Raw genomic sequence first — 22195 nt, forward strand, 5'->3', positions numbered from 1 at the left:
AAATTCTTCTTTGCAGCCATATAAGCCTATTAGTTTTTGTTCTGTTCTCATTCACTAATGAGAATAATTGGTCTCTATCCTCCTCCTTTCAGGCAACCTTCTGTGAATTTGTAGATGGGTCACGTCTCCTTTCAGTCCTCTTGTCTCTAGACGGAACATGTTTAAATCACTTGCCCTTTCCTCACAGATCCTATTTTCCCAAACGCTTTATCATTTTTTCCTTGCTGTCCTCTGAACTCACTCCAATTTGTCTGTCCTCTCAAACATATTTTGCTCCCCCCCAAATGAATGTAGTAATCCAGCTGAGGCCTAATCAGTGTCAAAAAGAGCAAAATAATTACCTCGCTTGTTTTGCATGCTGTACTCCTGTTAATACTTCTCAGTGTAATATTTTATGGTTTTATACACAGTGCAGCCTTACTGAATTGTAATCTGTTGTGTTGTTTGCTAAATCCTACTCTCTGTGGCATTAGTCACTTGGCATTACAATGTTATTCCCACAACCCCCGAAGCCAAAACTGCTGTGTACAATATCTTGTCTACTCAGCATCCTTCCGTTTTATGAGGAATATTTCTTTAATCAGATAAAAGTGTCTGAAAATGAGCACTAAAAACTTTCATGTACATCTGAGAGAAATTATGCGGCTTAAATAAACCAGACAAATTAGGCAAACCCATTTATGGCATAATTCTCATGTAGCTGCAGCCATCTGCAGAGGGAGAAGATCAGCATAAGACTCAATAGGGCCCCCAAACTCCTCCCTCCCTCCCTCTGTGCAGGTGCAATTCATTAGATATGGCTGGTACATGCTTTGATGCGCAGCTACTGCTACTGCTACAATCTATGTACATGGAGCTTTCCAGAAAGGTTCAAGATGCCCCCTATTGCAAGGGATTTGTCATCTGTAACTTAGTTGGGTTAAAGGGTAGTGGGGCCATGGGAGGGATGGGGAACTACTACCCCATGGGCTGGATGAAGGCACTGTGGCCTCCCCATCCAACCTGCAGCATCTCATCCACACCCCTCACAGAAATGGGGCTGGGGGAAAACCCTCTATCGGATCATAGGCAATGTTTTTTCAAGTCTAATTATTGTGAAGGGGGCGTTTATTTTGGTGGGGCAGGGTTTGCAGTGCATCCTCCCCATCGCATGCACTGTGACTCCTGCACCACAATTAGACTGGTGGTGGTGATGGAGGAGAACTCCTGTTGCAGCTAATAGAATTCTGCTAAGCACTTGGCTGACCTGTCCTTGCTGAATTAATATGGGGATGGAGACAGTTGTCCACTCAATTTTGCACATATTATGTGTATATTGAGATAAAATGCATTTCAAAAGTGAACTTTCATGAAGATTCTAATGCACATATTAACATGCAAATGTTATAGACCAGAAGTAAACAAATATGAAGGTGACATATACCAAAAATATTGATTTGCTTGTCCTTAATCCAAGGCCATGGTGGGTTTTGAAGGTAAGTACTAAAAGCTTGTGCAGGATCTGTGAGTGGACAGAGTGGACAGAGTGGACAGGATTCAAATTTCCAGTAATGGTCTGACTTGCTACACTGTGGGTATTAATGGGTGTGCATACGTAAAGAGAATGAGGACAAGAAAATGAGCTCTGTTGAGCTCCAAGGCAATCATTCTCTGTGTGTGCAGTAGACTGTGCCCCAAATGCAAATGATTGTGAAACAGGATTCATACATGTGTGTATAATTCAGAAACCTGCTTAAATTTGGTCATAAGGCTTCAGACACAGAACACGGTCTCAGTGGTGTAGCGTAGGTTGCCAGTGTTGGGGGCAAGGGAAGTATTGTGTAACCTCATGGACTGTATTGTATAACCTCATGGACTGTTAGCACTCCCTGACTCCCTTCTTCCAGTCCAGTATTGAACCCCTTACCCCCAAGCACATGTATGGTATTTTAAGAAAATACTGATGTCATTAAAGTAAAATGCATTTAAGGACATTTAAAACACAGCCCTACCTCATTGCTGCCCTTCCTCTGCACTACCCCAGTAACTGCTGTTGGGAGGATGGGGGCACAGTGTTGCCCCACTGTGCTCCTGAAAAACCACTTAGGGCATAGATGTATTTGTAGACATTTCAATAAATAGATAAATAAATAGACTAGCTGTGCTTCCTTGCTATTTTCATTAGCATACAGTGGTACCTCGAGTTACAAACGCCTCAGGTTACAAACGCTTCAGGTTACAAACTCCGCTAACCTGGAAGAGTTACCTCAAGTTGAGAACTTTGCCCCAGGATGAGAATGGAAATCGTGTGCCGGTGGCGCAGCGGCAGCAAGAGGCCCCATTAGCGAAAGCACAACTCTAGTTAAGAAAAGTTTCAGGTTAAGAATGGACCTCCAGAATGAATTAAGTTCGTAATTAGAGGTACTACTGTACTAGAAAATTTAAGTTGTGCAATTATAGTTGACTGGGATGTCTTGCACTTCCCCAAAGATCAGACTTTCAGCAACAGGGAACATGCCAGGGAAATGCACTGGAAAGTATGTGATAGCCCTACCTTTGACATGTCACCTCTCAGAAAACAAATCAGAATGAATGCTCATTAAAAAGCCAATGTCCTTTAATCTCCCTGCAAACAAATTAAGATGGATGCTCAATAAACAGGTTGTCTGGAGGCATATAATTCTGGTGCCTCCTCCACCTTTTACTTGAGGTAAAAAAAATGAAGGCTTTACTTCTACACACACCTGCACAGGAGTAAACATCAAAACCAATGGGACTTACACCTCATCAAAACAAAGATGATCAAGGGTCTAGAAACCAAGCCTTGTGAGGAATGTTTGAAGGAGCTGGGTATGTTTAGCCTGGAAAAGAGGAGACTGAGAGGAGATATGATAGCCATCTTCAAATATCTTAAGGGCTGTCACATGGAGGAAGGAGCAAGCTTGTTTTCTCTTGCACTGGAGGGTAGGACCTGAACTAATGGCTTCAAGTTATAAGAAAGGTGATTCCGACTAAACATCAGAAATAACTTTATGGCAGTAAAAGCCTTTTGACAGTGGAACGGTTTCCCTCCGGAAGTTGGGACTCTCCTTCTTTGGAGGTTTTCAAGCAGAGGTTGGATGGCTGTCTGTCATGGATACTTTATCTGAGATACCTGCATTGCAGGGGTTGGACTAGAGGACTCTCAGGGTCTCTTCCAACTCTACCATTCTATGATTCTATGACAATCTTGCCTGTGCTTCAGCTACTGATATTCCCCCTCCCTCCACCCTGTTCAGGATGCGACAAAGTGCTAGCAGCATGTCAACTCCTTCCTACAACCCTGGACCCGTATATCAGCTGCTTCCCAAGGTTTCATCGCATGAAGACAGACAACCCAGGGTGGTGGATGCAGGTTGAGGGGTGGGGTTAAGCAGATATGCTTTTAAAAAGTAAAATAAAGGGGCATGGTTGTACTACTTTTCGGTCTAATTTCTAGGGTGTTTACCCAATGGTCTGTCTGCCAAGAGAGCACAGTTCTTGGCTGGTTTTTGCAAAAGAGGCCTGAGCTTTTCAGTTGCCAGCAGGCTTGACTATTCAGGTGGCAGGGGGACATAGATGTGGCCACAAAGAGGAGCAGAAGTAGCTCCCTGACTAGTTTCTGGCAAGTAGATGTAAGCATTCCAGTCTGGGAGCATCATTTCAGCTGCCAAGCTGTCCTCCCCACAGAGGAGAAAACCTAAACAACACTTCATATTCCCAGTTAAAGAACCACTACCCCATACAGGAGGGAGAGCAGAACAGCTCCCCTGGCCGGCTTTGGGACTTCCATGCATACAACCCTTCCTCTTTCACTGCCCCACAGCTGGGAGGAGAGGGTAAGAAGTCAGAGTATCAAGGTAGGCACCCCATGGTGCATTCAGCAAGCCGGTATCCCTTCTCACTCCTCGCCACAATGGTCCAAGAGGACCGCAAGTGGTGCAGCAGCAGACTCTGGGCACGCAGGTGGTGAGAGAAGGAGTTCAAGGGGCCAGCAGGGCATGGATGGATGCACTCCCACCACTTCCATGGGCAAGCAAGCAAGCCGGCTGTGCTGCTCACAGGCTCTGGGAGAGCCAGTGAAGAGATGGCTCTGGCAGGTTGTGGGGTGGGGACACCTCCAGGATGTCTTCCCCTCCCAGATAAGAAGTTTGGGATGAATACGTTGGCCTAATACCATTTCATTTATACAGAGTTAAAAGATATAGCTATAGTTGTTCTGTCCTCCATCCATCCATCATCGAGCTGTTCAGTACTATTTCCTTTGTTTCAATAGGAACTCTAAAAAAGTATTCTTCTGGGACACACAATATTGTAATACAGACCTTCCAAGTAAGTGTGCATACCTGCTTCGTTATGTTTTAAAAAGTTTTGTTTAAACTTCTGTTGTGTTTTGTGACTTTGGGATTATAGAGTGATCATTATCCTGGCACCAAACCTGCAAATCCACAACAGAGATGACTCTAAGGAAGGTGCTTGTTACTGCTACTCAGATGGAAACAATATGAATTAATAGTCTTCCTGCTGACAGTTGGCATAAAATGATTTACAATTTTCAGCATGGAGCCGAATTTTCATCATTTAGGTGTACTACTTCCTTATAGATTATAATTTAGCATAATGATGTGATTATCTGTCTAAAGTACAAAAGGGCTTGTTGTCAGCTGAGGATGTAAAGTACCTATTTTCAGTGCCTCGAAGCAATCCTTTGAGTTTATTTCCCCCAGTTCTAGCCTGCTGGTTCAACACAGGCAAACCCAGTGCTTGTGACTAATCTTATTTTCCTTTGTTCAAGAAAAACTTCAATCCTGATTGGTTCCTAATCACACTGCCCTTTAACACAGCCTGCGTTGTATGGCAGAGTAAAGGGAGCTGCTAAAAAAACAAGGAGGAAATGTTGTGATAAATGTAAAGCAGTTATAGCCTCTGTCACACATTTATTCAGGTGTTGTTTTTTTTAAAGTTTTGTTCAGATTACTACCTGGAGTGTGCCTAGTCAAGCACTGACAATATTATGAATGTTATTTTCTGGCAATTGAATGAGTGAAATTCTTGGTTTTCTGGGATAAATTGGATATATTCACCTAGAAAATATAAGGAAGATGAAATGTTTATGTATGTGTCTTTTCCATCCCTGTAATGGGACAGCCTCTGGGCTCCTAAAAAGCCACTCTGGAAGGTCAACAGGTTCTACAGAACACTATATAATGTGGCTTGTGTGGCGGCAGCTGGTGTGAGAGAGACATCCATAGAAACTGGATTCCCTCTCGTTGCAAAATGCAAGTGCGTTCTTCTCACAAGCGGCTTTGAGGATCCAATATGTTGAAAACAGTTGAGCTGAATATGAATAAAATACAAATGAAACAATTGAGTTCAATATGTGCAAGATTCCAGGCCAAATTAGTTGTGATGTTACATTTATGAGTGCATTGAATGAGTCTGTTTTGGAAGGGGTGGTGGTTAAAAAAACATCTTTAGACCCGGCCAATTTGGCCAACTATCGCCTAGTCTCAAATCTGCCATTCTTGGGCAAGGTGATTGAGCGGGTGGTTACTGAACAACTCCAAGCACGCCTGGAGGAAACGGACCATTTGGATCCCTCCCAATCGGGATTCAGGTCTCACCATGGGACTGAAACTGCCTTGGTCGCGCTGGTTGATGATCTCCGGCGGGCTAGGGACAAAGGTGAGAGCTGTTTCCTAGTTCTGCTGGATCTCTCAGCGGCCTTTGACACCATCGACCATAACATCCTTCTGGACCGTCTAGAGGGGCTGGGAGCTCGGGGCACTGTCATACAGTGGTTCCGCTCCTTCCTCCTGGGCCGTGTCCAGAAAGTGGTGGTGGGGGATGAGTGTTCAGACCCCTGGGCTCTCACTTGTGGGGTGCCTCAGGGTTCTGTCCTCTCCCCCATGCTTTTCAACATTTACATGCAGCCGCTGGGAGAGATCATCAGGGGGTTTGGACTGGGTGTTCATCAGTACGCAGATGACACCCAGCTCTACCTCTCCTTTAAATCAGAACCAGTGAAGGCGGTGAAGGTCCTGTGTGAGTGCCTGGAGGCGGTTGGAGGATGGATGGTGGCTAACAGACTGAGGTTGAATCCTGACAAGACAGAAGTACTGTTTTTGGGGGACAGGGAGCGGGTTGGTGTGGGGGATTCCCTGGTCTTGAATGGGGTAACTGTGCCCCTAAAGGACCAGGTGCGTAGCCTGGGAGTCATTTTGGACTCACAGCTGTCCATGGAGGCACAGGTTAACTCTGTGTCCAGGGCAGCTGTCTACCAGCTCCACCTGGTACGCAGGCTAAGACCCTACCTACCCGCGAACTGTCTCGCCAGAGTGGTGCATGCTCTAGTTATCTCACGCTTGGACTACTGCAACACGCTCTACGTGGGGCTACCTTTGAAGGTGACCAGGAAACTGCAATTAATCCAGAATGCGGCAGCTAGACTGGTGACTGGGAGTGGCCGCCGGGACCATATAACACCGGTTCTGAGAGACCTGCATTGGCTCCCAGTACGTTTCCGAGCACGATTCAAAGTGTTGGTGCTGACCTTTAAAGCCCTAAACGGCCTCGGTCCTGTATACCTGAAGGAGCGTCTCCACCCCCATCATTCAGCCCGGACACTGAGATCCAGCGCCGAGGGCCTTCTGGCGGTTCCCTCATTGCGAGAAGTGAGGCTACAGGGAACCAGACAGAGGGCCTTCTCGGTAGTGGCGCCCGCCCTGTGGAACGCCCTCCCATTAGATGTCAAAGAGATAAATAATTAAAGTAAAGGTAAAGGTACCCCTGCCCGTACGGGCCAGTCTTGACAGACTCTAGGGTTGTGCGCCCATCTCACTCAAGAGGCCGGGGGCCAGCGCTGTCCGGAGACACTTCCGGGTCATGTGGCCAGCGTGACATCGCTGCTCTGGCGAGCCAGAGCCGCATACGGAAACGGCGTTTACCTTCCCGCTAGTAAGCGGTCCCTATTTATCTACTTGCACCCGGGAGTGCTTTCGAACTGCTAGGTTGGCAGGCGCTGGGACCGAACAACGGGAGCGCACCCCGCCGCGGGGATTCGAACCGCTGACCTTTCGATCGGCAAGCCCTAGGCACTGAGGCTTTTACCCACAGCGCCACCCGCTGTGTAGCACCTCATTAAAAATGCTTTGAAGATATTTGATACCTTCTTGAAAATATCTCTCATACAAAAGAGAAAATAACCAATGGGATGCAAAGCGTTATTGGAGAGAGGAATGGTGGGTGGATTGGAGAGGGGGGCAAATAGGCCGGGCTTTGGTGGACAGAACTTTTGGTATGAACAGTTCAAGAACACAAGCCGACAATGCTGTCTACCCACCCTCACTTTTTTGTAGATGTGGTGAACATTTTTTGACAACACCCAGCAGCGGGAAAACACAGCAATAATGGCAACATACAATAGTATTTGTAGGCAAAAATGAATTGAAAAGCTTTTATTTACAATTCTATTATTTTTTCAGTGGTGTTTGAAGCAAAAAAATAAAATAAAAAGAGCTAAAATGCTGGGTGTTAAAATAGTTTACATATCTGTTCTAAAATCCTAAATACCATGCGATGGTAATAAATTAGATTTAAACGCCATCAGTTAAACTGTAGATTTTAAATTCTAAAGTGGAGTGCTAGGTTATTTGTTAGCTGCTCTTTTCTGTGGTATATATAAAAGCACTTGCCTTGTTTGTGTTTAATTACTGGCACATAGGACTGTTCCACTTTGCACATGGCAACAGACATGGATTTGGTACCAGGTGTATACTGGAGTGGCTTCTACAGTCATTCTTGCTTTTCTTATGCATATCCCTGTAAAACACACAAACTTCCAAATGGGTCTCATTGGTGTGTTATACATGTAAGTGTATTCTTAAATTTTAACTGATCCATCAATAGCAATGTGTGTGTGAAGTAGCCCTCAGTTCCTCCACACGACTTTAGTCTTATTTGCTTTTTACACCTCTTATCAGCCATGTAGTTGTCTTCGCCTGAGTCCTTTCTCAAAATGAGATCTAGTGTGTCCCAAACAGAGAGGGGCTATCATTTCCCAAAACTTGATTATAGTGACATTTGTCAATGCAACTTAAAATGATTCTTATTCATCTTCTGCCTTCCTTGGGGCTACTATGAACCCTGATGGAATGCAAAAGCTAGCAGGCCTGGGCCAGAGAGCACATAACTATCAGCTCTTGAAGTGGACCTGAAAATAGTTTGGACCATTTGTTTGTGTTAATACGACAGGAAGGCTTTACTAAAATGCATTAAGTAAATATTAGTATATAATAAGATTGTAAGAATGTCAACACACTTCTGGCCACACGTATTGTAGCATGACAACAGAACAGCAGGCAGGCGGTTTGGGCAGGCAAAGGAGGCCCAGGCAAGTGGTGCAGGTGATGGCCAGTCCAGTTGGGTCTCAGAGAAACAGCCACCTCATACCAACGCTGCCATTTCAGTCTCAGGCCAAGGAGGAAAAGTGGCAGCAGCTCTGGTTGGCTGCTCTGAGGAGCTCCCCCAGCATGTCCTGCCTGCTCCTCTTTCTTGGGCTGGTCTTCGGCCAAGCGGGTGAGTGAGGAGGAAGGAACTGGAGGTGGATGCAGTTGGGCAGGCAGGCAGGGTGGGTTTTCAAGCCTTCCTACGGTCCCTCTGCCACTGCTGATAGAGAGAAAGTCTGCTCTTGGTCTGCTCTCCTCCACGCTGCTGCCACAGCCATGGCTGCTGCTTTGGGAAGGAGAGAAAAAGTTGACATTTTGAAACACAGACTTCTTTCTCCCCTCCTCACTGCAATAGCCTCCCACGGCTCTCTCTCTCTCTTTCTCTTTCTCTTTCTCTTTCTCTCTCTCTCTCTCTCTCTCTCTCTCTCTCGGCATGTGTGTGAGTGCAGAGGGATGGTGAAGGGGATAAGGAGTTCCTCACCTTCATTCCCCTCTCCCCTGCCAGAGGTGGAGTTTGGGGTTGGCAAGGTGCAAAGGGACGGGTGATTTGGGGTCAGCTCTGATGGGAGGGGGGAGAGGGAGAGGGAGGAGTTTTTGTCAGGTGTAAAGGGAGGGGGTTGCAAAGGTGTGGCAGCTTGGCGGGGGTGATGCCCCTGGCAACCCAACTGAGTGATAGTCCACAAACTGACCACTCGCGTCACAGGTAACTTGGTTCCAGTACTGAGAGAAATTGCCTTGTATCCTGGTGAAATACTTGAGCCTAGACTCTGAGCACATGATCTGGTTCTTGGCCATCTTATAGCAAAGCCTGGCTCGGTTTTACTATTGAGAACTGGGTGTCTGCATACCTGGTGATCAAGATCCAGGCTCTAGGTCCATCAATTTATATTCATGAAGAACAGTATGCAGCATGTGCTCTCAACATACTTCTTTGTGTACTGCAATGCAGGTGTTGTATTCTTTTAAATACAAGGTGCTGTGTCTCCTTTTCTTCTCTCTGTAATTTATAAGGCAAGTTAAACTCTGGGCCTGTTTAATGGACCTAATAGCAGACTTTCAAAGCCAACAACTGAATCAACTACAAAGCCATGCATTTGCAGACAAGCCTGATGATTTACAAAATTTAATAAGCTTCTTCCTTATGGCTTTCTCCCCAAAGATGCTGTTCCTGTAACTGCTGCCAAGAATGCTGTCAGAGGTGCACAGACTATTGCTATAATGAAAATTTTGTGGAAAACTGCATAAACAATCTCTAGTACTTGCTAATTCATTAACAGTGACTATATTCTGCACTATGTAATGCATACAATTACCTACAGACACCTTATAGATAGGAGCAAGAACCCAAGGATTGTCTGACAATCGACTTTTGATAAATGCTCTTACTGTTCAACTATAGAATTGTGCACAGAACAGTAGGCAAAGAGAGAAAGAAACATTTTCAAAGAGGAAGAAAATAAGTGAAATAGATAGCAAAAAAGAGTAAAATGGAAAAAGCACTGTAGGAAGTTGGGAAGCCACCACCAACAGCAACACAGCATCCCACCATTTAGTGCTAATTATAGCATATTGGCCTGTCTCACTGCTGTTGCTGCTGTTGCTGCATGACATTGGGCCTGATCCAGACCGGCTTGGAGCTGGTGCAGAGATTGGACCCAATTGCCCTGTCCCCCCTCACTTGCTGCTGCTTCAGGCGCCATGAGCAGCTGGGCTGTGGCTTCTGTGGAGGCTAAACCACACTTCACCTCAGGCCTTTTTGAACATCTGCAACATTCATTGTGGTCTTGCAAATATATCGCAAGTTATGTTGGAGCAGTGCAGATTTAACAAACTTGTAGTTAGGCTATCATGAGATTGGTACTCTCCTGGCTCACCTTAATCAACGTGAGGCATTACTGCTCCAGCACAGATGTTCACAGAGGTGAAAGTTCATCAGATTTCCATTTAGCCAGACTTGCTATCAGCTTCAAATCCTGGTTAAGCGAATTTCTCCATTATAGCTGTGTAAGAATATAGGGTGGTCTTCTCAACAGTACCATTCTGTTTTGCAGCATTTCTTCAAGTCTAGATTCAAAATACACATTTTGTAGAATGTGTTTATTCAGTATAGGATGTTGTTCCTGTTTAGAGTAAATCTGTTTAGAGCTGGGGAATTGATAATAGATTCTGACTGAATGACACTTCCTGATTAGATAAATTTCCCCATTCTAAATTATTAAGCCGTCTTCTGCTTCCTGTTTCCTACCTTCCATTGTTCTTGTCCCTTTGTCTCCTACTTTGTCTCCTCCCCTGCTTGGTTTTGAGATTTTCCAGGTGTATTATTCACATAGTCACAACTGACTGTCTCCCCTGCCATAAGAACATAATAAGAGGTCTGCTGGATCAGACCAACAGCCCACCTAATCCAGGCTCCTGTTCTCAAAGTGGCTAACCAGATGCGCCAGGGAGCCTGCAGGCAGCTGAGGAGACCTATGGTCCTCTTCCACTGCAGTTCAGAGACTGGTCTTCAGAGGCATGCCGCTTATGATCCCGGAGGCCATATATAATCTCTGTCATGACTAGTAGTGGTTTTATCCTTCACACATTTGTCCAGATCCCTTTTAAAGCGACTCAAGGTGATGGCCACCACATCATCTTGTGGAAGTGAGTTCCATAGTTTAAATATGTCCCATGTGACCAAGTACTTTGTTTTGTCTGTCCTGAACTTCTATGGGACAGGAAGCAAATAATCTTTCTACTCACTTTCTCCAAATCATGCATAATTATGTACATCTGTATCATTTCCCCATCCATTATTTATTTAACCCCCCACTCATGTTGTAACACAACGGGGGAAAAGCTCCAGCCTTCTGATCATTTGCTTTGCCCTTTTGTGCACTTTTTTCAGCTGTACAATGTTGCTAAATCTACAATACCCAATCTTCTTAAAATGTAGATTTTTCTCCAGAGGTGTTTAGCAAGAAACGCCTCTAATGTAATGATAAATGTGAGAAAGCAGACACATTCTGTTATCACAAATGCCTACTATGATTTATTTCCAGCACGGGAGCCTCTCATGGAGATATGTGGGCAAAACAAATTGAAATCAGAAGGGTGTTTTCCTTTCTTACTGATAGGATTTGGGTTCTCCCTCACTTGCCCCTTGCAAATTTTTGTGTATGTCCTTGGGCTGTGCAGAAAGTACACACATTTGTGGAATCACAAGGGGATTCTTTTTAGATGAAAAAGAGATGTGTGGGACAGCTTAGTGAGAATGAATTAGAGGTATTTTCTCCTCCAAACATCTGTCAGCCACAGGGAAGAATAGAGATGGTAGAATAATTTAATGCATGAAAAATGATTTCTTGACATTGTTACAATATACTTGAACCTCGTTAGGTGTTCAGTCACATTCCTCCACCTCAGAATAGTTTCTAACTCAGTTTTATACCAGGAACAGCTCGTAGCTTTAAAAAATATATATTGGCGACTTTCTTACTGAGAAACACATGTTAATGTTCTACAGAGGGTAGGAGGGCCATTGGAAGGTGTCAGTGATTCAATGATCTATGGCTTTCTTGCCATTGGGTTGTATATTTTTATAGACTGTTTAGGGTTAGCAAATAGGATTGGAAAGGAAACCCACTGTTCATGTCATGAATACAGCAAGACAAATAGAATATGAAGAAGCTTATGGCACCGGCTGCTTTTCAACTGGTTCAGTGCATGTTGGGAAGTAAAAGTTCTTCTCCATCCCACCTGCAAAGCTCGGATATTTTCTCTCCTTAAGAAAACTCCCACTTCATTTGTGCCTCTTTCAAGAGACTCACACACTCAACTGCTTTTATTCCCGGTCTTTCCTTGAAGGCAATGAAGTGGGGGGGACGGATGCCCTACTGATTTAAAAGATATATTAAGAGAGATCAATGACACAATGTCACTGACAATTGAATTCATGTAAAGCTCCTCAGAGTGTTAGAAAATAAAGTGGAAGCCACAGAGTTTCATTCCTTTTATCTCTTTGATCCCCATGTTCAAGACTAGCAAAGGCCTGCAGCAGTGCTTAGACTGTAACACTATCATGAGAGGAGCTATTATTGACTTTGGCATTACTGAGCACATGATGCCAGTTTACTGAAGCCAGAGATGCTGATTTTTATTTTTATTTATTATTTTTAGCTCAGCCACAATTTCTGCAACAGCAGAACTCGTCATGATGGCACTGATGTTTTATCTTAAGGAATGAGCTACTTGTCATCAATAGCATTTATGGGATGGTTCAAAGGGTATGCATTTTTCTTAATGGTTTAATCAGAAAGGATTTAACTTGTTAATCTGTAAAAGGAAGTTCAGCACATAACCCATTGGGAAATTGCTTCCCTCAGTTATGGAGGAGGAAATCACCCAGTTCTGCATGGATTTCTAGCTCTCTGAAGACAAACTGATATGTCTTTGACATGATGCAAAATTCTCATAGGTTTGTGAGAATTAAATTGTGTGCCATCCACACTTTCATTTCTCCCACGATTTCTAGTATTTTGCATTGGTCTATTATCACAGGTCTGAGGGTTTTTTTTTTTGTTGGTAATGTCCTGGGAAAACCCGCTGTTTACTGCTGAATCTGACCAAACATCAATCTGTGGAAAAAACAAATAAAAAATTGCCCCTCTTCTGAACCAGTCGTAAAACAGCTCCTGAATGGGATTTGCTTGCTTACCTGGGAGCTGTGTTGGGGGTGGTCGGCTCCCACCTCCTTTCTTTCCCCAGCTACCCCTGTAGGATAGTTTTCCAATGGTCTCTCCAGCCTGCAACAGCAAACTTAGCTTCCTCAGCATGCTTCAACTTTTATTTATTTATTTATTTATTTTTACTTTCCCCTGTTTGGCGCTCATATAAAAACTGCAGTCAAACAATAGATGTACGAAACGAATGTGTGTGATCCTGCTCAGTTGTTTTGACTTGTTTTTATGGTTCCAATCCCAGTTTTATTTTCTGTCTTGTATTGGAAGTGTCCTGGCTCCTTTTGTGTATGCTAAATGCTTGTCGGTTTATCCAGTTTTCTGCTAATCTGGTTTTCTGATTCCTTTGGAGTGAATGTTAGTTTTTTAAAAAAAATAATAAAGTGGACCCTGGGACTTATCCTTCACACCCAGTGGTTTGACAGGCCCTGGACCCATTGCACAGAAGTACGGGAGAATTCCACCTTCACACAAGATCCCGCTCTCTCAGCTGTACTGGCCAGAAATAAAGACCTCCTCAAGGAAGCAGGAATGTCTGTTGTTGTTGTAGTTAGTAGAGGCGAGCGATGGACAATAGTTTTATCCGAGAGCTGAAGATGTTAAATGAGAGGTACTGCTTCCCATAGTGAGTATATTCATCTACCCACCACATTGGGTAAAGAGGTTTTGTGGCTGTTTGAAAGGCTACAAAGGGCGGTTGCAGGTTTTGGTGTTCTTTCCCAGGCCTGCAAAACCTGTTTTGTCGCAGTCTTATCTGACAAAATAACAGCCTGAAGACAACACCCCTACCACACATTTCAGTGCTAATAAGGGATTGTATCCAGCTAGAGACAAACAGAATCTGATATATCGCCTGATATTAACCTCAAAGAAACCTGAAGTCCACTTTTGCAACAACCTTGATTTATGAGTTCATCATTTATTATTGAAGGCATGTATCCTGTGAAGTACATTGCCAAGGTGCTTCTTTTTAATCTTGAGAACTGACTTTGAATCATGTATCCAGGCTGTACCTTTACTGCTTTTACAGGAAGCTATAAAGCCCCCGACCTTTGCAGCCTTGCCCTCTTTCAGCCCTGAGCTCCCTCTTCAGCACTGTTGCAAGCTCATTTTTATTTCCAGAATTTTGTCAGAAATTTAGCTACTACTAGAATTGCCAGCTGGCTGCTGAGTTGCCAGCCTAGCTGTTATTTTGGTTAATTAGCCAGTTGAGTTGACTGCAAGAGCCTCTTATGGGCAATTGCACCAACTGGCGTTTGTGTGTTGCTCCTCTTGGTGCCATAAGTGGAGGGCTTTCCTGCTGAAAGACATGCCGGCTGTCTCAGGCTCTAGCAAAATGCATCCAGAAAGGGTGGTTCTCCTTCCCATCTTGATGTTGTCTGCTTGCCTCTTCTCCCGCCTCTCTCCCTGCTGCCCCCCACATACCTTCCTAGGCTCTTCTATTGTGACATGCAATGGCTGGGGCTGTTTTTCCGCTTCTCTTCATCGAGAAGAATTTGCAGACCCAATGCCAACACAGCAGAAGGAAATGACGGCTGCTGCTAGGGCAGTGTTGCCAACCCATACTGCCACAGCCTGGACCCACAGGCTGCCTTCTCCTGCATGCCCAGATGCTCTTTAGAAATAGGTTTTTAGGGGAAGGTTAGGCCCACAGGCAAAATGGGTTTTCAGCACATTCCAAGAACGCAATCTTTTCAATTATAAGGTTTTAAAAAACACCTTCAAATCAACTCTCTTTCTCTGCTTTTTTCTGTGGTGCTGATGGGCTGGTTACTTATTACATGCTAGTGTGTATTATCCCCTGGATGTTATATATAACATAGCCCCTTTGGGGAAAGGGGAGATTTAGAATGAAGAACTGCAAGAGAGAAAGGGGCTTAACCCTTTCCCTGTCCACTCCCCCCCTTCTACAAATTGTACCTTCAGCAGGTATTTTTCTCCACAGTTTCAGGTGCATGCCTGATCTTACAGATGTGGGTTTTGAACGCTTGTGCAAAGTATTGGCTTAACTGGAGCAGAGCAATGCCCTTTCCCCACTGATTTTCCATTCCGAATTTCTCATCCCAAAATGGCTCCTTAAAACATGCATTTGGAGAGTGTAGATTGTGCAAACAAAGATGTGCTCTCCCAAGCCCACATTCCCAGCATGTCCACAATCCTGTCTCTCCAACATCTGCACTGGCTTGGTCATGTCCACAGAATGGAAGATGGCAGGATCCCTAAGTAGGTAAGTAGGTGATCTACAGGAAGCTAGGTTCAGGCAACCAGGCCTGTTGGCAGACGAACTCTGTGTTAAGAAGATGTCTGCAAACATGACATGAAGGCTGGCAACATTAACCCTGCAATGCCTGGAGACAGTCAGGTTGTGTATCCATAGCAGTGACCAGAGGACAAATGACCATTGGGAGGAGTGCAGAGAGAAGAAACACCTTGGTGAATGTGCATCAGCACAACTGGACGCCTTCATCTGCCCCAGCTGCAACAAAACATCTCTCTCCTGTATCAGTCTCTACAGCCACAGCTGGCGATGTAACTTTCAACAGTTTGACTTCACCCCTAAAGGCACACACATCTGTTGTCTCCCGAGACAGACAGATGCCCACCAAACAGTGCAGTGCCCACAATGGTCCCTACAGTGACTCCAAATTCTGGGTGTCAGCCATTGGCACGCAAAGCCTGCTGGGCGCCTTTACTTCAGGGGGAGCTCTGTAGGTTGTCCAAGTGTAACTGTGCTGTAAACTTAAATGATTTGTGTAGCTTGAACTTTTAAACGCAACTGATGAGAGTAAAAATGACACCAGCCTTGTGCTCATATAGATCTATTATATCTTGAAGTTGGTCCATGCATACTAAAGAGAGCACATTTGGAAATCACAAGTCACTTAAAATGTCTCTTGCCTGGAATATGTCTGGATTTCCTGCCAATATGAGGAGTGACGTCAAATAATAGGTGCTATTACTGGAGCATGAAATGATTAGTTAAAGTTCACAGTGCTTGGCTAGATCATTTAGACCCTTATTAGGCAAAAAGAAGAAAAAAGAAATTGTGAGTGATTTGTGTGTGTGTTCCTTTTAAAAAATGTAACTGCTCCAACAACTTTGGCATACAATTCTTATTCCGCACTGCGGCCCCAGTCCAGTACATGGAGGCAAGTTTCTACGTGATACACCTAGCAGGTTGAGAACTTGCCTGTGGAGGGGGGGGGGCTGTGGCTCAGTGACAGAGTCCTTGTTTTGTAGGGAAATAATTCCTGGTTCTGCCCCCAGCATTTGCGCCTGGGTGCGCTAAGGTAGCAAGGTTAGGGAGAACTCTGCCTGAGGCCTAGGGGAGAGAGCGCCACTGCCTGTTAAAGATGGTTGGATGGGGTAGCTTCATATTGTTCCTGTAGTAATAATAGTGCACCCACCGCCTGTCCACAATGGGCACTGATCAGATATTGGGAGGAGGGACGCAGAACCATTTCCCTCCTTTACAGTCAATCAGCACCACTGCCTGTTATTTGACAGTTTGTATAGCAGAGATCACTAACCTGATGCCACGTTGGCTACCTTTGCTCAGCAGCATGCCAAGGTGGGTTGGTGGTGTGGGATTCAATGCGTGGTATTTGCCTGTATGTGGAATCTAGATTAACTCAGATCAGGAGGGCATCCAGCTTGACTTAAGATGGATTGACAAGCCGTCCTTCCTTTCATTCTTGCCGTTTGTCTAACGATCTGCACGGGAATTCCCCTGTGTATTCTGTGACACTTATTAGCAAGTGTGCAGGGCTGAGGCAACTGTTGTTTATATCCATATCTCACCTGTGATAACTTTAACAAGAAATGACATGAGCTAGCGTCTGGAGCTGGCTGAAGGTCACAGCCAGTTTGCAAAGGAAGCCCAGTGCAGCCCCTTCTCCAACTCTGGGCCTTGCCAATTCAGATTTGTCGAGAGCAGCCGGCTGAGTCATTTCACATCATTAATGCCAAAACGACTGAGGGCATGCTACCTGCATTAGCTTCTCAGTTCCAGGAGTAGAAGCACACAGAGCTATTAGCGCACTTCATTCACATCTTAGATAAGAATGTTGGAATAGTTCCACATGGCAGATGAACAAAAGAAGTCATTAGGTTTATGCTTGTCCACATCTACTCAAGTGGCTGACATTCCCTGCCTCTGCTGTTTTAAATCAAGACTGATTTACTGCATTGCCTTTTTTGTGAGGGTTGTGTAAAAAAGAAAAGAAAAAAGAACCCCCTTCTGCACATCACATGCAGTCCATTAGAGCAGCTAACCTACATTTTCCACTGCAAACAGCTTCTGTTGTACACATTATGCCCCTAATAGTGCTATAACAACAACATGTGCATTTGCAGCTCTGATAATGGCTGTAATTACTGGGATGCCCATAACTGGTGCCGCTGTGTGGCTAAAAGAGTGAGCAAAGGTTGTTCTCCCACTTCTGCAGGATGTGAAGGTAGGAAGACATTCTTCAGCAACCTACTTCAGTTGGGGGCAAGTGAAAGCTTTAAAACTGTCAGAGGCATGAGGACTTATCAGTAAGCACAGTAGTAGTAGGAGTTCGTTTTGAAATTTGTCTTCCTTTTATGGAATTTTTTCTTTCTGCTAGTAGTCTACATTGGCTATCTGTCTAATTCAGCAACGATCTTCTAATGTGGAATTGAACCAAATATTGACTCATAGACTTGGTGACTATGCTACAGCCTCCCACCCACTACATACTTCAGACCAGTTTTGAGCAAAATACTAGAGGAAGCTGCTTCTTGTATGCATCATGGACTGTGTATACACAAAATCTTATTCTAGAATCGGTGGAGTCTGGGTACTTGTTCTTGTTGTTTTACATATTCCACACACAATCGATATATGTTGCATTTGTCCCTGAAAAGTACTTCTTGAGAAACTGGTTTCATTCTGAAAATGAAAGCTCATTGCAGGTTGATTCTGTCCAGGCAGTGTGTCCATTTGAAAACAGGTTCCGGCAGCCCCAGCAATGGGGGTGTAGCCACACCTGCCCGTTGGGGGGGGGGGGTGCATCAAGATTGCAATTGCCACTTCCTTCATTCACTTTAGGTATGTGAAAGGAGGAAAATGCATGTACAGTACAGTGGTACCTTGGGTTACAGACGCTTCAGGTTACAGAAATAGTACCTCGGGTTAAGAACTTTGCTTCAGGATGAGAACAGAAATCACAGTGGGAGGCCCCATTAGCTTCAGGTTAAGAACAGTTACAGGTTAAGAACGGACCTCTGGAACGAATTAAGTACATAACCAGAGGTACCACTGTATAAACTAATCAAAGAGGAGGTGTCCAAATGTGCATAAAGTAAGCACAGCCAGTCTTGCGGATGGCAAGGCCTAGAATCAATCTAGCATGAAAGCAGCATGAACGATTCTGAATTGAGAAAAACTACATTTTTGTATTACAAATGGTTTAGTTTGTACGCAGCCTTTGTCCCCTTTGGGGTTTGGGTGATTGCAAAATCATAGAAGCATAAAATCATAGAAGAACTGTAGATTTGGAAGGAACCCCGAGGGTCATCTAGTCCAACCCACTGCAATGCAGGAATCTCAACTAAAACAACCGGGGGAGCTGACTTGGGCCCAGGGTTTAGGGTGCGCAGCATGCATGACGCCATGAAATCACATTGTGTCACGGCATCACACGCCCCTCCCCCAGCCTCAACCTGACTTCTGGTTCTGAGGTCTCGCAAGGCCTCAGATATAGACAAAACAAGAAATGGCAGTTGCTTAGCTGTCCCTTTTGTTGCTGCAAGGCAGTTGTGGATTGGAACACTCTCACTCAAAGTGCCAATAGCATAATTGAGCGTTAGATTTGCCTCTTTATGGACAATGTAATGAAAGAGAGAGATATCAACAGCTATTAAGTATGATAAGTACTGGTTTGGCCATGGCTGCTTTTCAGAACTCCTAAAGAACCCACTTTAGGAGCAAGTTTGGAAAACTCAGCAGTGGCCAAGGGTTGGAGAAGATCAGTCTACATCCCAATCCCAAAGAAGAGCAGTGCCAAAGAATGCTCCAACTACCGCACAATTGCTTAAAATTCTACAAGGAAGGCTCAAGCAGTATGTGGACCGAGAACTCCCAGAAGTGCAAGCTGGATTTAGAAGAGGCAGAGGAACCAGAGAGCAAATTGCAAACATGCGCTGGATTATGGAGAAAGCTAGAGAGTTCCAGAAAGACATCTACTTCTGCTTCATTGACTATGCAAAAGCCTTTGACTGTGTCGACCACAGCAAACTATGGCAAGTTCTTAAAGAAATGGGAGTGCCTGATCCCCTCATCTGTCTCCTGAGAAATCTCTATGTGGGACAAGAAGCTGTAGTTAGAACTGGATATGGAACAACTGATTGGTTCAAAATTGGGAAAGGAGTACGACAAGGCTGTATACTGTCTCCCTGCTTATTTAACTTATATGCAGAATTCATCATGCGAAAGGCTGGGCTGGATGATTCCCAAGCCGGAATTAAGATTGCTGGAAGAAATATCAACAACCTCAGATATGCAGATGACACAACCTTGATGGCAGAAAGTGTTGTTGTTGTTGTTGTTGTTGTTGTTTAGTCGTTTAGTCGTGTCTGACTCTTCGTGACCCCATGGACCAGAGCACGCCAGGCACCTCTGTCCTCCACTACCTCCTGCAGTTTGGTCAAACTCATGCTGGTAACCTCGAAAACAGAAAGTGAGAAGGAATTAAATAACCTTTTAATGAGGCTGAAAGAGGAGAACGCAAAATATGGTCTGAAGCTCAACATCAAGAAAACGAAGATCATGGCCACTGGTCCCATCACCTCCTGGCAAATAGAAGGAGAAGAAATGGAGGCAGTGAGAGATTTTACTTTCTTGGGCTCCATGATCACTGCAGATGGTGACAGCAGCCATGAAATTAAAAGATGCCTGCTTCTTGGGAGAAAAGCAATGACAAACCTAGACAGCATCTTAAAAAGTAGAGACATCACCTTGCCAACAAAGGTCCGTATAGTAAAAGCTATGGTTTTCCCAGTAGTGATGTATGGAAGTGAGAGCTGGACCATAAAGAAGGCTGATCGCCGAAGAATTGATGCTTTTGAATTATGGTGCTGGAGGAGACTCTTGAGAGTCCCATGGACTGCAAGAAGATCAAACCGATCCATTCTGAAGGAAATCAGCCCTGAGTGCTCACTGGAAGGACAGATCGTGAAGCTGAGGCTTTGGCCACCTCATGAGAAGAGAAGACTCCATGGAAAAGACCCTGATGTTGGGAAAGATGGAGGGCACAAGGAGAAGGGGACGACAGAGGACGAGATGGTTGGACAGTGTTCTCGAAGCTACCAGCATGAGTTTGACCAAACTGCGGGAGGCAGTGGAAGACAGAAGTGCCTGGTGTGCTCTGGTCCATGGGGTCACAAAGAGTCGGACACGACTAAACGACTAAACAACAACGAAAGAACCCACTATTCTGCTGGGCTTGATCCATGGTAATTTGCTTTTTTTGGAACATCTGTATGATGGAAGAAAGACAAATCATTTGTCTTTTGTTGCCTCTGACAAGGGTTATTGAAATCAATGGAAAGATCGCTAATGCAGGATTGTGGCTCCTTAGATATTGTTGGACTATAACTCCCATTATCCGTGACCATTGGTCATGCTGGCTAGGGCTGATGGGTAACTCCCATCCAATAACCACTGGGGGGGCACAGATCCCCCACCCAATTATGATGGGATTTCTATTTTTAAAAAAGGTCAGCTTTTGAAATAAATTTAGATGAGTCAATTTCATGCTAACAAAGACCTTCCATTTAAGATGCTTCCATTCATACACTGCATCCAATAAACCTTCCCTTTGTCCCTCGGGGTCATCACATTCCCTTTTTGCTTGGCAATACCTGAACCAACTCTAGCACAAGTTGCAATATATTCCACATCCAGTGATGAGCAATAAGAGTAAAAAGGGAACATTAACAGTGGCTTACAGCAGAACAACAAGGAAGCTGTTTGTATTAATTATCCTGTAAACAAAAAACACAATAAGGAAAAAACAGATTACATGCTCTTACATTAGATGGAACAAGAGAGTGAAGCATCCGCTGAATTATTTCTTTGATCTGAGGGAAAACAGTTCCTGGTGAATTAGAGTCCTGGAAAAGAGCCATGGAAACTAAATGGTTGAAGAATGAAAACATGCAAAAATACGTAAAGGATTCCATTTCTGATAGTTAAATTCTGTTTCCATGGCAATGTATTATCAAAATGTTGTTATTTGCTTCTGGTGACCTAATCGGCCTACTGGGGTCTGAAAGTTAAAATCTGGGCTGAGGATTCAAACAAAACAAAACAAAACAGAAAAAAGGGCCTCATCAACTTGCAAAGTTTTGAAGAGTGTTGCTGCATTTCTGACTGTTTACCACTTTCTCAAAAGGGACTTTAATGTCCTCCTAGCCAGAAGCATCTCAGATTCTTCGCTAACAAGCTAGTGCCAGAGGTATTCATGATGTTAGTACCCTTTCTCAGGCCAACCTGATTTGTTTTGCTTCCACCCTCTGGAAATGTGTTGCCATCTTTGTCTTTTGTTTCTTCCTTTTATTCTGCTTCAAAGTATTTTGCCATTCCCAGTGATGCCAACATCCTTAAGAAAGCAACGACAGTCTCTTTCCATTCACATGATAATGCGTGGTGTCTACTATCAAAGCATGGCATGAAATGAAGCCTGGGTTCCAGGCAGGCTCCTCTGCTGGAAGACTGGGTGTGGACACCCTTCACCAATTCCTATTTTTATTGGGCAGGAAACGTTACACAATTTTAATATTTTAAAAAGGATTTTATAGTCTTGGCAAAGCTGCTGGATCCAGTCAAGGTTGGTTTTGATTTTATGTTGGCAATTAGTGTCTTGTTGCCATGGCAACCACACTTCACATGGTTCTTGGAAATTAAACGGCTGAACGTGAGCCCCTTCTTTCTTTTAGCCTCTGCAGTAAAGGCGCTCACTGTGTGAGAGAGATTTTGATTACAGATCCCCATAAAATATCTATAAA

General features: G+C 44.3%; 1 long non-coding RNA gene across 3 annotated transcripts; it reads right to left on the bottom strand.

Moving 5' to 3' along the window:
* Positions 1-7438: 7438 nt before the first annotated feature.
* LOC144327559 (uncharacterized) lies at positions 7439-21929 on the bottom strand. 3 transcript variants are annotated; one of them, XR_013392701.1, is made up of 5 exons: positions 21681-21929; positions 21221-21301; positions 10319-10508; positions 9293-9441; positions 7439-8730 (listed from the first exon to the last, which is right to left on the bottom strand). It is a non-coding gene; the product is annotated as an uncharacterized LOC144327559 (long non-coding RNA). The 3 variants fall into 3 exon arrangements; XR_013392699.1 differs by having other exon boundaries at positions 21221-21919; XR_013392700.1 differs by lacking the exon at positions 21221-21301 and having other exon boundaries at positions 21681-21912.
* Positions 21930-22195: the final 266 nt, after the last annotated feature.

The sequence above is a fragment of the Podarcis muralis genome, chromosome 4, assembly GCF_964188315.1.
Source record: "Podarcis muralis chromosome 4, rPodMur119.hap1.1, whole genome shotgun sequence".
In the NCBI taxonomy this organism is placed as follows: domain Eukaryota; kingdom Metazoa; phylum Chordata; class Lepidosauria; order Squamata; family Lacertidae; genus Podarcis; species Podarcis muralis.